We start from the raw sequence: 16,189 nt of genomic DNA, 5'->3' as shown, positions 1-16,189 counted from the left end.
AATATCATTTTTTTCCCCACAAAGAACTGTGGACTCAGATAGCTTCACTGTTGAATTCTACCAAGTATTTAAGGAAGAAATAATACCTATTATACACAAACTTTCAGAAATTAGTGGAACAGAGAACACTTCCCAATACATTTTATAAAACCAGAAAAACTTTGTGGTGAAATATTACAAGAAAAAAATCAGACCAATATCTCTCACAAACAAAGATGCAAAAATTCATAACAAAATATTAATGAATTCAATCAATCCATGTATAAAAAGGATAATATGTTATGGCAAATGTAATTTAGCCCAGAAATTTAGTCTAGTGTTTCATTCAAAAATCAATGTAACTCAATACATTAACAGAATAAAAGAGAAAGCCATATGACTTTCTTAAGAGGACAAAAAAAACCCAAAAACCAAAAAAGGCAAAATTCAACACCCATTCATGATTTTAAAAAAACAACACATCAAACTAAGAATAGAAAGAAACTTCCCCTTAATCCAAGAAGGGGAATTTAAGAAAAGTCTAATGCTGACATGGCACTTAATAAAATATTGAGCCCTTTTCTCCTGAGATAGTAAAAAGGTCAAGATATTCACTTTTACCACTTCTATTTAGCACTGTATTGAATGTCCAAGCCAGTGCAATAAAGTAAAAATATTTTAAAATAAATTAAAAACCTAAAATCTAAAAATAAATAAAACTGTCCTTATGTGAAAATGCCATGATTATGTATAAAACTCTATGTAGTCTACAAAAAAAATGGCTAAAATTAATAAGTGAATTGATCAGGATCACAGGATTCAAAATAAATATATAAAAATGATTTGTATTTTTATCTACTAGCAATAAACAATACCATTAAAAGTAACATTTCAATGTACTTTATTAAATCCAATGAAATATATGCACAACCTGTATATTGAAAAATAGAATACATTGCCCAAAGGAATTAATGAAGACCCAAAGGGATAGATTTACCATTTTATGTATTGGAAGGTTCAATATTTTTAAGATGTTCCTTCTCTAATTTGCCCCATGGATTCAACACAAACCCTAACAAAATCCTAAAAGGATTTCTAGTAGAAATTGGTGAGAAAATTCTAAAATTCTTATGGAAATGTAAAGAACGTAGAAAATATCTTGAAAAAAAATAGAGTTGAAGAAATTACACGAACTGATTTCAAAATTTACATAACTAAGTGTGATTTTGGTGTAAGATAGAGAGATTCATGAACAGAATAGAGTCCAGAAACAGACTCACATATCTAGCCATTTGATAACTAAATTGGGAAAGAAGAGGTTTTTTTGACAAAAGTTGATTAAACAACTAAATATCTATATGAAATATGAAAGTAGACCCCAATTTCAAACCATACACAAAGATTAATTTGAGATAAGTCATAGGCCTAAATTGAAAATTCAGAACCGTAAAACTTCTAAAAGGATCCATACTGTAATATCCTAATAACCTTAGAGTAAGCAAAGATTTCTTGGTAAGGACAAAAACAGAAAAACAAAACCACACAACTTTTAGCAGAAGTGAAATGGATTAATTGGAAATTTTCTGCTCATGAAAAGATTTCCCTTAAAAATGAAGAGATAAACCAAATGCAAGGAAAAATATTCATGACATTTATATGACAAAAACACATATTCAGATTATATAAAAACTCTTACAATAAACAATAAAATTATGAATAGTCTAATTTTTTTTTAATGGATAAATTATTACAACAGGCAATTTCCAAAAAAAGATATTCAAGTGAACAATAAGCACATGAAAAGGCACTCAAAATCATTTGCGATCAGGGACACACAAATTAAAATGAAAACCACAGGGGCGGGAGGCTCCGGTGGCGGGCGACACGTTCCGGGCGCCGGAGGGCGAGGGAGGCCGGGCCGGCTCCAGGGCTATGAGGCCCCCGGGAGGAGAGCCGAGCGATCGTCCAGAAGCAGCCGCACCTCCACGCAGACCTAACAGGATGGCATCTAATATTTTTGGACCCACCGAAGAACCTCAGAACATACCCAAAGGGACCAAGCCCCGTGAGGGGAAAGGAAGTGGTATATTTGACGAATCCACGCCTGTGCAGACTCGACAGCGTCTGAACCCCGCTGGTGGGAAGACCAGTGACATTTTTGGCTCCCCAATCGCTGCTGCTTCACCCATGGCACACCCAACGAACCCAAGGACCACGTGTTCCTGTGTGAGGGAGAGGACACACCGGACCTCAGAGCCGCGGCCAGCGCCTCCCCCAGACAAGAGCCGGGCGCGCCAGGTGGCCCGGGAGGAGCAGCCCGCGCCCAGCAGCCGGCGCCCGCCATCGGCAGCCGGGAGCCCAGGCTGCGCCCGAGGCCTCGCTCCCACAACAAAGTCCTGAACCCGCCTGGAGGCAAGTCCAGCGTCTCCTTCTACTGAGACGCTGCTGCGTCCCCCAGAGCCAGACAGGAAACTCGAGAGATAGGATTTCAAAACTGTAGTTTCTTTAGCCCGAAGGAGCGGGGTGGGGAGAGGGTCTGCTGGGGGAACACCTGAAGCCGCTGCTCCGGCTCCACTGCCATCACGAGAAGCCCGAGACCTCGCCTCCCGGAAACCAGGGGAGGAAACGTGATCCTTGGTGTGGGAGGAGCTCTCGGGTGGGTGGGAGGAGCTCTCGGGTGGGTGGGCGGGGAGGCGGTGCCAGGCCAGGTGCGCCTGAGGCGTGGGCTCTTCGCGTCCTTGGTGTGCTGGCTAGTTGGGTATCTAGGAATCACTAATACAGTAGCAGAGTTTAAAGCCTTTGAGAGAAAACCAAAAACCACGCGTCCGTTGCTATGGGATAGAAGAGCAAGACACACTGAAACCCTAGCAGGGTGGGGAGGCGGGTATCTGGGTAGATCCCTGAGGTGCTGACGCCGTTTACCCTTCATGGACACGGTCTCCGTTCCTGCGACTTCGGCCTCAGTGTTTTTCGCTTCAGTTCCACAGATTTTCTTGAAACATCTTCATTGCTTTTCCTCAGCAGCTGTCAACAAAAAACCAAAATGTTGTTCTCAGTCTTACGCTTTATGGAAAGATTTTGCACCCTGATCTCCCGAGGTGCCCCCCTTCTGCCCTCTCAATCCTTGGCCAGATCTTATGTAGAAATCTCTCCCTTTCATCCAGGAGAGACTGGTTTTGGGCTTTTTACAGGCAGTTTTGCTTGTGAATTGTTCCTTTTTTCCTCATCAGCCTTAAGTCTAGGCCTTCGCTCCTCACCAGTGATGTGGACAGTTTCCTTCACCAGCGATACTTCCTTTCTGCAAGGCCACTAACTTCTACAGGACTTTAAAACTACCCAGATATATCCAGGTAATGGGATTGTTTAACTCCTTCATGTGTTCCTTTATATTCCTGCTGACAGTGGGAAGAAGAGAGGCTTGAGAATCTTGGGTTCTTAGGTTTGGATTCTGTCATAATAGCTCAAGAGCTGTTCTCAAGTACCAGCTTTACATCAGTAACTGTTGACTCTGGTCTGTTTCTGACATCTTTCTAGAAAAAAGTCTGTTGCTCAGGTACACCAAAGAGGAAGGAAAGTTTTCTTAGACCACCCTTTATAAAGCTTTGCAGAACCTCTGGACCATATTCACAGTTTCCAGACGAGCCTTAGAGACCTTAGGCTCAGAGATTAAATAGTTTGGCAGTAAAATCTCAACCGGCCCATTCCATGGTATTTGCCAGCAAAGATAATGGGCTGGCAAGAATCGTGCTGCTGTAATCTGTCAGGCGAAAGTTTCTCCCATTGAGCCTCTAAAGGGCTATGGTCTCGGTTCCTGTACTGCAGTCACGTGGGACCAACAGTTTGGGTTGGAGCTACTGGTACGAGTGCCTACAAAGCTAATGCAGGTGCTAAAAATGTCTTCATCATTGTTAAAGTGCAGTCGCACTCCTAGTGGCCTGGACGCTCAAGTGCCTGCAGGAGCTCCTTGCCAAGCTCCACATCCTCCACCGGCGCTGGGGGTTTCGCACGGTGCTTTGCCAAGCAAAGACACTCTGCCTTTCTGTCCCCCTGCTGACTTTGGAGCCAAGAGACACTGATTCCATGTGACTCTGTCAAGTGCTTCCTATCTCCTCCTTCCTTCAAATAGTCATTTATAGGAAAGTTGTCTGGAATTCAGAGCATTTTTTTCCACATTAAAAAATGTCATAAATGGTGGTTAGCTTTTAAGCTCAAACACACTTAGTTAGTTAAACAAACTAACTTGTTTAACTTACAGTAAGATGTTCCAAAGGTAGAAATGAACTATTTCTAACTTTTTTTTTTTTTTTTAATATACAAGAAAATGATTTGTGAATTCCAAATTGGATCGCCAAGAAGACCCTGACGTGCTGCTGGCCCTCAGGGCTTCAGTCTCACTGTCAGTTACGTGAGGGGAAGAGCTTTCTAGATCTGTCCCCTGGCAGGGACTTCTGGGGCAGAGCTGGGGATAGAGGCCTGGGGGAAGGAGGAAAACAACCAGAGCAGAGCCTCTGGGCAGCAGTGACCACGTCGCCTTACTTTTGTCCCCATCTTCCCTCTTCCTTTCCCTCCTCGGGGCCGTGGGCATAGGTTTAGAGAGCCCTGGGCAGTTTGGTTACTGGCAGGAGCAGCAGAAAAGCTTTTGCTCCTTTGAACCTGATGGGGGAGGCCATTTGTATTTGGAAAATGCTCTGTACGTTGGGGACTGCCTGTATTTGGAAGCTTCATTAACTCTTGGCATCCTTTTCTCTACCTCCAAGCTGCATTAAGAAATTACTCATCTGTATTTTTATTAAGCCTTAAAACTTTTTTTATGTGCATTTGGTGCCAACTTTTTGTAAGGCTGTATCAAAAACAACAAACCAGTGCTCACATGGCGATGTAACTTTGAGAGGAGCATTCTGTTATTTTTACAAGGCAGGAGTGGGTGTAGCCGTTGAATTAAACTTAGCAGTCACATACTGAGTCTTTGCGGGTTGGTCGTGTGCAGTGTGTGTGCGTGCGGGCAAGCGGGCGGACATGTTCACGTGTTTCCGCCACATCCATCCTCCAGAGTGCCTGAGCTCTACTCCTTCCCTTACAGATATTCATCGGTTGAAGGGGTTTGCCTTTTTGGTTTTTTTTTCTTTTTTAAAACCAGAAAATGCCCGAATTAATCTTCTCAAAGTTTATGGGTTTAAGGTTTTTTTCATTTGAAAACCAAAGACTTAGCTTCAAACAGAATGGACAGGAATGTGGCAGGGTTCTTTTTAGTTTCCATAAATTGAAGGTAATGCTTCTTTTTTCTCTTAACGCCACTTGTTTTCCTGAAGAACTTGCCTCTGAGTTGACTTTGAAACTGCCATTGAAAGCCTGGCAGTGAGTAGATGACGTGCTGAGCTATTAGAATCTGCCTGTAGATTCAGGTCCTATAGAGAAAGCATAGATTGTTCTTCCTTCTTATATATTAGCTATTTTCATATGTCCTACAAGCAAACTTAATATCCTTATGTGTATTAAGTGGACTCAGGGTGATGGAGCTTCTCAGACTGCCTGTCCAGAGAGCTCCACTAGAGGAGGCTGCCTTCTAGAAGCCTGCTGCATCAGGGCCAACTAACTGGACAGCACTTCAGAAAGAAACCCAACACGGGGGACCTGACACTGTCTTCACTTGTTCGTCTGAGAGCATGTTCCCAGAACAGGGCTAGCCACTGGCACCAGTACATCACCTATTTGTAGCAGCTGCTCCAGCCACAGGCAAGCACTGAGGTTTTGGAGTGTCACAGCCTGTTTGTCTCCAGAGGCCAGGCAGTGGCTGAGTCAGAGGAGCAAGGTGGGCTCCCGTGCGTTCTGGTGAAGAAGGGAAAGACATCTAAGGGTTCCCTCTTCAGGTCCTGTGCCTTGTCCAGAAGTACACTGGCTCTTTGGATGGAGCATAACTTGTTCTAACATCTTTGTGAGTTGAACCCTGCAAGGATGTCTACACCTCCTCCTATGTTGTCCCGTTCATTTCTTCTGAACTCGTCATATTCTTAATCCTTAGCATTCTTGGAGCTCATGCATGAAATATTCCTGTTCTGTGTGTGACTACAAAGTGTATCTGAACTTCAACTTAGGAAGAAATGAGAGGGACATTACAGGGACCCAGGTGACGTTTTAGCAGGCATTCGGGGTGGATACTTTGAAATTAAAGTATTGACAGAACTTTTGAAACCTGTGTGCCCATCTTACATTTTAGGGTCTTGTAATGAGAAAAAGAAAAAGTTGAATAGCAAATTATCTTTACAAATCGGAAAGGAAGCAAGTTCTAATTCAGTTAGCTTGAGCTCTCAATAGTGTACTAGTATTCTTCAGTAAGCATCAAGAATTATCCAGCATATCATTTTGTTAAAACTCCTTTTTCTTTAACCAGCTTCAAGTAACAAATCTGCCCAAGCATGTTAGTGATAAAAACTAATAAAGTTGATGCCAAGTCAAAAAAAAAAAAAAAAAAAAGAAAAAACCACAAAGAGATATCTTTTCACATCTACTAGAGTGACAAATAAACAAACAAACTAAATATAGGATGGAATGTGGAACAATTGAAACTCTCATATACTGTTGCTGAGAGTATAAAATGAAAACCACTTTGGAGAATCGTTTGCCAGTTTCTTATTAAAATTAAACATACATCTACTCTACAACCCATCAATTCCATTGTTTGGTATTTACACAAATGAAATGAGAATATATATCTGCAATAAAGATTTATATGTATATTCATAGCAGTTTTATTCATAACTGCCAAAACCAGGAAACAACCCAAAAGTCTATCTACAGGAGAATGGACAGATTGGGATAGTTTCATACAATGGAATACTAGTCAGCAATGTAAAAGAATAAACTATCAATACACATGACATTCTCAAAATTATTTGGCTAAAATGAAAAACCCAGACAAAGAAGAATACATTCTGTATGAGTCCATCAGTATGCAACCTGAGGATTCACAAAACCATTCTACAATTACAGAAGCCAGGAAATCATTGCATAGGGAAAGGGATTTGAATCAACTGGAAAAGGACATGAGGGAACTTTCTGAGGTGAAGAAAACGTCCCAGGTATTATTTAGTGTTGTGAATGCACCAGTGAATAAAATAATCAAAACATATCAAATTGAATACTTAAGATTTGTGCATGTTATTGTATGCCAATTATGCATCAATTTAAAAAGCACTGAATTTACTTTACTCTTGAACCTGATTTTACTCCATTTATAGCTTTCTTTCTTAGTAAATGACAGCACAAACAGTTGTTTCAGACAAAAGCCTAGGAATTCTCTTTGAATCTGCCCTTTATAACCCTATTTCCTATCATAGAATTTTCCTGAATCTGTCTTATAAATTATCATCACGGTGCATTTGGACTAGTAGCCTCCTAACTGGTCCCTCTGCCCCACTTTGCCTTGCAATCTATTCATCACAGTTTATGTAGTATGATATTTTTATAAAAACAAATGTATGGAAGCTTTTAAGGTTTTCATATTGATCTTATGGAAAGTAACAAAATATTTAATATTACTAATATTTTCTACAAAGTCATACATAACTAAAGACTAAATTTGGTCATAACATTTCTTTGAAGACCAAGTAATAGCCTGGCCTCACAGATATATAACAAAAACTCAATAATAATGACAATTTATTGACTCTCAAAGATTTGCCAGGGACTGTACTAGGTGGTATATACATAATCTCTAATTTCATCAGCCTCCAATGAAGAAACAGAAGTTTACGCCGGTTAGTAACTTCCAGAAGGTTAAGTTCGTGTGTGGTGAAGCTGGAATTTAAATTCAGGTCTGTCTGTCTGCTGAATTTCAACGATGTTACTGCTAATTATGTTCATGGATCTTTGGCTGCATATAGCTGTGTTTTATATGGCTGAGTATGATAATTACACGAGCCACACTAGCTAGCTGGGTCAATACCAACTATTTTTCTTAGGATTCTTGGTGATCAGCTCCCAATAAATAACATTTGAATGGGAACTCCCAAATAACAGGGTCTCCAAGTGTGTCAATTTATGTATTCTCTTTAGTAAATCATCATCATAATAGGGGAAGTAATGTCAGGAGTTTGCTGGAAGGCAACAGTGTCCACATAATTTATTAGAAGACCATAAAGGATTTTCTGAAGTCAAGAAAGTAACTGTTAAAACAGTACTAATGGTCAATATCTGAGAAAACAATGGGAGGGGAAGCCCCTAAAATATTTTTGAAACCCCAAATGAAAGCGTAGCAATTTGAGATCATTGGCAGATATGTTTACATGAGGCTTCTCTTTAATTCCACAAACTCTCCAACAGTGTTTAATCCCCATTTCAAGAAAATGAAATAGAAAACAGACCACAAAAACAACAGTATCAGTAATAGCTGATACACCTACTAGAAACTTGAGGACATTTGGCAAGACGTGCTTAAAGAAACACAATCAGCACTGTGTACTAAAGGCATAAAGAATATGTCTATTTTTCAGAATGTACTGAAGGTAAGAAGCAATTTTCTAGTAATAGCCAAATACATCTCAGTCGTTCAGGGTTTGGAAGGAGGCTTACTTCTTTTTCTCACTTATGCTTTAATGTAAATCTTTGTGAAAAGTGAAGTGTAGGAAGGAAGAAGGTTGGCTTGAGATGAGTTGTTGTATTTCATGTTGTGGCCAGAAGAAAGTAGTAAATCAGGAGACACTGGGGTGCAGAGGATACTACTAGCAACGTGGTGATTCAGTGGATTCATGTGCAAGCCTTGGAGAGAAGTTTAACATGTAACGTGTACAAAAGTATATCAGTTGACACAATCTCACTTTGGCAGGCATATAGCCTATAATATAACCTATAATAACCATGCATCTCTACTGGTCCAGAATAATAAATATTTTGAAGGGTGGATCACAATAAATCAAGAGATGTCTCTTGGCACTAAGTTCCTGACTAACTTCTTTCTTCTTATAATATATTCAACTGTGCTATTAGAGACTTATTATGATTATCACTAAAAGTATTCTTCAAAGGGTTTTGTGACAAAAAGTGAGGAAATGTGAACATACATATTTTTTCAGAAAAGCTGTAATGTAAATGAATATTATATTTTTGCTCAAATGTGAGGTTCTATTTCAAACTGAAGAAACAGTTGGTCAGAATTCACCAATTGCACTGCACTGTGGAAGCATATTTCAGTAATAGAATGTAAATATGTCTTATATTTGCACTAAAGATGGTTTCATGAAGCTAGGGACAATTCCTATATAAGGTACAAGTGTATAAGTATAAGCAAATATCATTCAAATTCAATAAATCATTCTTGAATTTGTAATAAAATGTGTATACAAACTGTCAGATTTTTTCAACAGAGTTGAACTACATGGTCTGTTATGGACTGAATGTTTGTACCCTCTAAAATACATGTGTTGAAACACTAACTCCCAATTTGACTGTATTTGGAGACGGGGCCTCTAAGAACATAATTAAGGTTAAATGAAGACATAAGGGTGAGGTCTTGATCCCATAGGATTGGTGTCCTTATAAGAAGAGACATCAGAGCTCTCTCTATCTCTCTTCCCACTCTCCTCTCACACCAGTGAAAGGCTTTTGGAGGAAATAACGAGAAGAGAGCTGTCTATAAGCCAGGAGGAGAGCCCTCACCAGAAACTGAATTTTCTGGCACCTTGATCTTGGACTTCCCAGCCTCCAGATGGTGAGAAAATAAATGTCTCTTGTTTAAACCAACCAGTCTGTGGTATTTTGTTATAGCAGCCCTAACTGACTAATACATGGACCTCAATTTCAAGCTGCCACAGCATTAGCTATGCAAAAGAGGAGGCTTCCCTAAGAAAATCATAAGAAATTGTTTAGCGATGTAGGTCTTTTAAAAGTATTTATTTATTGTTTATATTTAGTCAAGGTAATTTTGAATATAAGTACTTCCTTAAAATATTTTCAAACTATTGCAATTGATCATGAAAAATATCACTTCAAGTAGATGCCTGCATATGTAGTCTTATCTTCCTAAATGTAATAGCTGGAATGCATCATTTCATTATGTCAACATGTTTTCCATTGGTAAATATTTTCTCTTCATCATGAATAACTCCTTGGTGCTAATGAAAGCTAAGGGACTGGCATGAACAGCTGAAAAAATAGCTATAGGTAAAGACCAATTTATTTTTTATAAGAAAGCACTGCTTTCTGGAAATACCCAGGAGAAATATTGATAATTGATCATTGCTTATATACAAATCTGAAAATACCTTGCAATTATGAAATAGTTTTCCACAAGAATCTCAGAGAACTACCCAAAATATATCTAACTTGGATAGCAAGAAACTTTTTTAATTTAAAGCACCTCTTGGACACTTACAGTAGAGGTATTTTGATTTGAATTGAACTGAGTTGATTTGAATTAAGTTGAATATCTTATTTCTTCCTATAAAAATATAAGGTACAGTGAGAAGCTACTTACCAATATGGTAATTATGTATTTTTTTATTTCATGAAATTTATTTCATACAATAAATACCCCCTATAAACCAAATATTTAGTTTTTATCCTGAAAACTAAGGCATATTCACCTTAAGAAGTACACGAGAGAAGATTATAAGGACAGAGATCTATTGCAAGTAATGGAATTTGCCATCATTTCCTTCCATTTCTGCCTGCTTTCGTAATGTAACCCAGCCAGTGTGAGACTGCAACTATTTCTTACACAAGAGGAGTCTTTAGATGCTTTTGTGATATTAAATGATAAATCGTAAAAGACCTGCTTGTGTATCATACAAATATCAAATGAACACATGTCAAAGAATTTATTTAATTGAGGTAACTGGTATGATATTACAAGCAGTCCAAAGGAGAAGCCAAAGAACTTCAAATTTATATGTAATAAATAAGTGTTGAAGTAAATGTGCAAATGACTCAAAACTGGCTTTTTCCAGGGGAGGTACTTGAGGAGTAGGGAGTGAGGGAAATCAATTAAATTGCCACTTGACACAATTTATTAACTTATTTGCATGTTTATTGACAAGATTTCTTTCTCATTGCTAACAGTTATCTACAACTTGCAGAGTTCTAAATTAGCTCAAAGGCAAAAAAAAAAAAAAAAAAAGCTAGAATTAGTAACCCAGAAAGTATGATAGTCTAAACAATGCAAAGTTTTCCGTTTCAGACACCTAGTTACTTTTTGTTGTTACTGTTTATTTCAAATTTCCTAATATGGGTCTTCCCTTGCTATTTAGCTAAGGTTATTCTGGAGATATCAAGTCTACGTGCCAGGAATTACAGGAGTAAACAAAGCAGCCTTGCAGACTAATCCATGTTTGACCTGTCAGGATGATAAATTCAACCTTAGAATTTTCCTTTCCTTAGAGTTTCAGCTACGGTCCATTGTCCTCATATTACTAAGTCATCAGAGACATGACTACCGTCCAGGAGGACAGATTAATCGAACTCATAATGTCTAGACAGTGTAGGAAAAACTTTGTGCTTCAAAGGAAAACTGTACATTTTCTATAAGACATCCTTCTGGGTTGTCTGATTCTGACTCTGTGGAAGCTATTGTACAAAAATAATTCTTTTCTATCAACATACAAATAAATTCTGTGAAGAGACAAACTTCTCCTGTTGTGGAAAAGCCAGTTTTGCTTCCACTTGTCTATTCGTTTCAACATTCCATAATTCTATATATATTTGTATTTCTTTAACTTCTTTGAGCAGGTTGTAACATCTTAGCTTCCTCATTAGTGAGTTAACTAAATTCTTTAATATGTACTCGTTCTTACATCTGTATAAGAATCAAGATTTTCCTTTCCTTTGAAAATTATTCTTTAACAACAACAGTGGCAAAAATGTGTAGCATGACAGCCAACTGAAAACTATGCCTTAATTATAGCCAAATAGATCATATTGTATCCATTTCTATTAAGTCTAATAAATCAGCACTCTCTTTAAAGACAGGAGAGTTGAGTTGGACACTGTCCACGGAGGTTGACATAAGCCTCTTCTTTGAAATCACACAAATATCATAAGACAAATATATTTCTCAATAACTTTTTGAGACTTATAAATTATGTACTTCACCCAGTGTAGTGAGGAAACGAACTCTACTCAAATTAACTCTATAGATTGGGAGAAATAAGTTTGCATTCGGACTATAGGGAAAGAAGAACAAGAACATATACCAAAAGAAAAAGTTCACTATCTTTAGAAACTGTGGTTTGTAAAGTAAAAACTCAGAAGAAGAAATAATGATGCAATAATAAATTAGTTACCTATTATTAAAAATACTAATGATTATATATAAAAATAAAGATTTTTTAAATAGGGCATCTGTATCAGTGCAGGTTTTATGCACAGGCAGTGGAATGTTGACTGCTTGATGGAATTAAATTAAATTTGGTTCCCCAAATCCAGAGAATTCCCCCACTATTGCCTAAAATACTATCATTATTTAATTTTTTCTTCTTTTAGTTAGGCTTCTCCTTAGGACTTTAAAAAAAAATCTGTAATTCTGAAAAGAATGGCACAACAAGTCCTGTACACATCACTATGAATGTATTTATCAGATCTTTTTCCTCCACTACCTACAGATACTGGAATAATGTTGATAACATTAGACCCCAGTGGTGAAGGTGAGAGAGGAGAGAATGTTTGTAGGGGGCTTTAAGAGAGATTAAGGTGTCTGAGTCAGAAACAAATGTAAATTTAAAAGCTCAACACATCAATACCAGCCAAATTTGATCAATTTGTAAGTCTGTATTTATTTTTTACTTGTTCTGTCAAATGAAAGCTCTTTTCTTGATATCATGCATATTCACAATGTTAAAGAAAATTAGAACTGGATAATAATTAAGAAGCAAAACCAGATTTCATTTAAGAACTGTTGCAATAGGGGAAAAGAGACCTCAGTATAGAACTGGGCTCAATTCCAAATACAGCATGGAAAAAAATGGGAATTTTTAGCCCAGGAGTACATTGGAGGTCAGTGGATGGAAAATTACTAGGAGAGAAACTCAAGGATAAGGGGGGATTCTGGCTAGATCTACTTGATAGGATTCTTGTCGAGGTCAGACAAGGGTGATCAGATACTAAGGAAGAGGAATAAGGAATTTGACCAGATATGGAGAGTCACCTGACACACCTGATCACATGGAGAGTGATCAGATATCAAGGACAGACATTGAAGGTGGAGGCCTAGAGAGGGATTAGAGGAGCATGACTACAGTTGTGTCAAGAAGAGAGTCCATGTCAACAATGATGCATCCAATACTCCTCTTTAAATGCAACCCAGTGAATTATAATTGGGTGAAGAGAAAGGGGTTTGGATGGGTGGGATTTTCTCCAAATGGAACTTCTACATGCTTATAAATGAATAAATTTAAATAAATAATTCATATAGTTGACAAATGGAGAGAAGAGTCTAAAAGCATATGAGACAACAAAGGTCTTTCCATAAAACTTCAACAGGAGAGCCACCCACTCTAAGATGTATAAGTCTGTATCTGTCACATAATCTCTCTAGAGAATAGTTATTAAAATTTTGGAATATGATACTGGCAAATTCTACTTCTACTGCCAATCCTGATGGAACTAGCTGCTAATCTAATTCAAAGTACAATGAGTGCATATAAAGCCATATCTTATTCTCCAATTCTACCAGAGCAGAAAGAAATAAGTTCAAAGAAGACTATCCAAACCTAGGACAGACAAATGTTTCTGAGATTAGATGTGATTTTTTTGCATTTCATTTTTAATATTTTAGCAGGTATCACTGGATATATAAAACTACCTCATTGTAATTTAGTCTCTGATAAAACACTTCATCACCTGGCCTAGTTCTTCCCAACACCTTCACCAGTTTTCCCAAACTGATAGCAAAAGAGAGTCATTTGTTTTATTTCTTGATCTCCTTTTTTACATCACGTTGAGTGATTCCCATTTAATACATCTCATGAGCTGTTACTACAGAATGTGAAGGAATGCAAATGATCTGGCTGGTACAATTGGAAAAAACATTATAATTGCCTTGAAGTTAACAAGGGGCCTCTAATTAGACATGTTAATAGGACAAAGATGCACAGTGTTCTGTTTAATGATATCAGTTTTATGGTTGGGATTTCCAGCATTTCTCATATTATGCTGTATGTCATATTAGGTAATTAGTAAATTAATCCATACTTCACAGTGTGGTTTTAAAATCTAACTATACTTGTACTGATATGTGTTTCCTTTCTTTTTACATTTTCTTATGACAGGAAATGTCTTTCAATACTTAGTAAGTTAGTAAGACAGACAGGTATCACTTTCCCATCAGAACTCTACTAATAACTTGGTATTGATGTATTTCTCCTCAGATGTCCCTGGATTTAAAATGTGGGTTAAGATATTTTTGCTATAATCTAGCCTCTAAAATAGAGATGCACACTTAACAAAGGCTAGGCATGCTTATGAAAATGCACCCAATAAGATATGACACTTACAGGGCACATAAAAGCAGTAAATCCAAAAAGTGGTAGAAAAAAAAGTAAAGCAGGAAAATTACTTTTGAGCTATTCATATACTTCAAGTGCGAACAATGTTATTCCATTGTTATAACTGAAAAGCAATGTCCAAAATGTGTCTAAAAAGCAATACCTACAAATAAGTTAAAAACTGTATATGCAAAGTTATTTGAACAAAAACAATTTTCTTTATTGTACTTGATAAATAGTTATTCCAAATGGAATAGAGAGTTTTGAAAAATGTGCAGTATTTTTTTCTATCTCTTAGGTACTTTGATTTGTGGCATAATTTCCCTTTATAATTTTTTCAAATAAAGTTGTTTCATCTGCAAAACCTAGTGATTTTATGACCCCTGGAAGCATTTTCTCCAGGTGTAGTTTATAATATGATCTTAGTATTTCAGATTTTTTTATTATTATTATTTCAAGCATTTGGAGAACCTGAGGGGAATCTCTTAACAGTCAAGAAGGTCATTAGGAGTTGGCTGTACAGTTTCATAGTTCAGTGATATAAACTATTATTCTTTTCAAATGTTCAAGAGATCATGCCAACCTCCATTTTGGACTGCCATTAGAAAGGAGCGCCTGTGACACTTCCGTAAATTGGACACTGTGAGCGTAGTTTACATGATTATATCTTGTAAGTGTAGCATTTAAAGCACTGAATTGTGATGACTTTATCATAACTGAAGCCCATATTTCACCAATATTTTGTGAGGTACTGGGCTAAGTGCTGTGATGGATACAATGAGTAAAGAGAATACCTTTAATTTAGAAGACTGCATATGAAAAGGTAATTAACAATGCGTGGTGGAAGGGAGAAGAAGATTTGAAATGGATCGGTGCTCTACCATTAGCGGTGTGACATTGGCCAAATCCTCAACACTGCTAAATTTGAATTTCCCAGGTTAACTGACCACTAGGACACACACAGGGCTGTTGTAAAGATAAACTGATGCCATATAAGGTAGTGTGTAATCTGGAAATAAATTTTTAGATTTTGTTTGTTTTTAATACTGATAGAAAAGGGCACATATAAAGAAGTTGAAGAAACAAGAAAGAAAAGAGGATGGATGAATCAATATTATGAAAAATCTCAGAAATGACTGGCTTTAAGAACAAACTGGGGGTTAGTCTCGGTCTAAGAGACTGAGGAAAAGAAGATGACTCTAGAAGCAGACATAGACATGTTTATAGGAGGATGGGGAGTTAGTAAAGAAAGTTCATGCTTGGTGGTTTATGCTCTTCTCTCTTTATAATAGAAGTCAAGGTTGTCTCTCAAGTTGCCAGAAAACAAAGTAAGCTGCATGACATGCAAATGGAAGAATCAGGATAGTTGTTGAAATAAATCAGAGAACAGCTGTTGAATTGTGTGATTGCCTCTGGTCATACACACGTGTAGAGAAGTGAAAGGCAATTTTTAACGTTTTTCGTTTGCAAGAGGATTAGAGGGGATGACAGAGGTCAGGGAGGCAAAGGAATTGAGGCTGTTAGCCAAGGGACCCTTAAAGTGAAGAACCGAGTGTTTAGAAAAGGAAGGAATGCCTCAAGTAAGCCCAGAGACTAGAACAAAGAGTTGGATGTCAAGAGACTGAAAGTCTCAACAAGATTCAAAAAAAAAAGAGTGTAAGGAATACTGGCATGATGTCTGAAAAGAAATGATGCTGTAATCAGAAAGAAAGACAATGCAGCTTAAGCTTTTGAAAGGG

General features: G+C 37.6%; 1 pseudogene; it reads left to right on the top strand.

The window, feature by feature from the left end:
- Positions 1-1,872: 1,872 nt before the first annotated feature.
- On the top strand, positions 1,873-2,417 carry LOC132350397 (jupiter microtubule associated homolog 2-like; annotated as a pseudogene).
- Positions 2,418-16,189: the final 13,772 nt, after the last annotated feature.

This window comes from Balaenoptera ricei, chromosome 1 (assembly GCF_028023285.1).
Source record: "Balaenoptera ricei isolate mBalRic1 chromosome 1, mBalRic1.hap2, whole genome shotgun sequence".
In the NCBI taxonomy this organism is placed as follows: Eukaryota; Metazoa; Chordata; class Mammalia; order Artiodactyla; family Balaenopteridae; genus Balaenoptera; species Balaenoptera ricei.
This window is presented reverse-complemented; position numbering and strand designations above follow the sequence as displayed.